Source organism: Haplochromis burtoni, unplaced genomic scaffold (assembly GCF_018398535.1).
Source record: "Haplochromis burtoni strain Fernald_Lab_line unplaced genomic scaffold, NCSU_Asbu1 Contig_2, whole genome shotgun sequence".
NCBI lineage: Eukaryota > Metazoa > Chordata > Actinopteri > Cichliformes > Cichlidae > Haplochromis > Haplochromis burtoni.
The window spans coordinates 3,506,276-3,508,390 of record NW_024582363.1 but is presented as its reverse complement, the minus strand read 5'-3'; positions in this window follow the sequence as shown (position 1 = coordinate 3,508,390).

Sequence of the window (2,115 nt, the reverse complement as noted above, 5' to 3'; positions counted from 1 at the left end):
CCATTTCAATTATAGCGCAGGGCTTAGATGGAGATATCTGCCCAGAACACCCCCCTCTCTACTCTACAATGAAAGGAGGCAGCCTCCAGACTTTTGGAAAATAAGATTGTGCCTGATTATTGTTATTTTTCAACAGAGAAAGACACAATGCAAGTGATGAAGCGCTAAAGTGTTGCGCCACTTCAGCACAAAGTAAAAGGGGGAAGAAGGAGTCAAGCAGGTGCTCACGCCAAGGAGACGATTATTTATTTATTTGCATGTTTGTTTATTTGCGGGTAAATAACTGTGAATAATTGATGCAACATCGAGCCCAGTAATTACTCTGTACCAGAATCGTGAGAGGGGTGTAATATTCGTTTCTTGATATTTGGCGCCAACCAGTGTAGGAACTTATTATTGGTCCATAGGAAATACATCAATTCACTCAGTATTTTGGAGCCTCGTTTATCCCGAATAGTATTAACATTCTTTTTAAGCACATAGATTTCCAAAGCAATATCACTGATACTCTTCTAACATTTTCTTATCATATATTATATATATATATATAATATATATATATATATATATTTATATATATATATATTATATATATATATATTTATATATTATATATTTATATATATATATATATATATATTATGTGTGTGTGTGTGTGTGTGTTGCGTGTGTGTTGTAACCCAAAGCGCAGAGCGAGAGAGAGAGAGAGAGAGAGAGAGAGAGATTTATAGAAAATCGTCATAAAATAACAGATATTTAAATATAAAATTAAAAAGTGCTGGTGATATTTGACAGCAAGCTGATGGATGTGTGAGAATGCGCCTCTCCTTGAAGCAAGTGAAGTCTTTATAATTAGAGAGACCTCAGCGTGCCTCAAGCGCTCCCTTCTTCCCCTCTGGCACAGATTTGTTGCTTCCAGAGGTACAGACTGGAGGGAAAGAGGGATTTTTTTTCTCATTAAAGGAAACAAGCCCGGAGTTAGTTCAATTACATGAAGTATGCAGGGATGTTGTAAATTTAAAGATTTAAATAGCTTACAAAGTGGCCCCGGGCCCCATCAGTTAATTTCCTTAATTTATGGATTTTATCGGTGTCTATGTGGAAGGGAAGAAGTAGGTCATCTTGAGGATTTGCATGCAGCTTTGAGATTTCCCAAATCTAAACATCTGTCCTCCTGACCAGCACATCAGCAAGTGAGAAGACAGACAGGTTTCCATTTCCATTTTCTTAACCGTCCAAAAAAATGTCCCTACGATTAGTGTTTTTTCTTAGTTAAGGGTTAAAAAATGTAGATCTGATTGTACTATTTGACCCAGGTAATGAGATTATAGATGTTTGGTCTCCCTGATGCAGGCACAGAGCGAGATAACAGCTCTGATCTAGTTTTCTTTAAAGGATTATTCCACATAATTTCTTCATTATTTTAAATGTTTACTTATGTAAAACTATAAAATGAACATAGATTTTTGCTCAAATCTGAGTCAAGATGTTTATGTTGCAACGTGAAGCATTCAAACTGCATACATCAGTCAAAATTTCAAAGTCTCCTTCAGACATATGTTAATGTAGTATACGAATTAATGCATGACCCCGAGAAGAATAACTTTGCCTCTAGGTTCAAATGCAAGGTGCTATTACTTATGTTGCCTAAAGTGGCACAGAGGACAATGCTGTGCCTTTCTCCACCTTTATCACAAGAGGATAAAGCTGGAGAATATATATTTCTACTATATATTAATCACAGCATCAATGGTGTATTGCATGCTTTATGCCTCTGAGGGATAAATTGTACTATATTTTTTTTATTAAAAACAATTTATTCCACCTTCTTTTTTGTGGTACAGACACATGCTTACCTTTTTTTTTTGTTTTTTTTGCTGTAAGCAGGTCAGATATCTGACACCAATGAATGAGTGCATGCTGGTATTTATTTTTTAATCTGGAGGATATACTTATTACTCAAATGAAAGATGGAACATGGCACCATCTGCTGGCTAGGTGTAACACTGTGAACAAAAAATGCATATTGATGAGTTTAATTATTATTAAATCCTTTATTTAAACATGTTGTCTCATTGAGATCAAGATATCGTTTTCAACAGAAACCTGTGTATG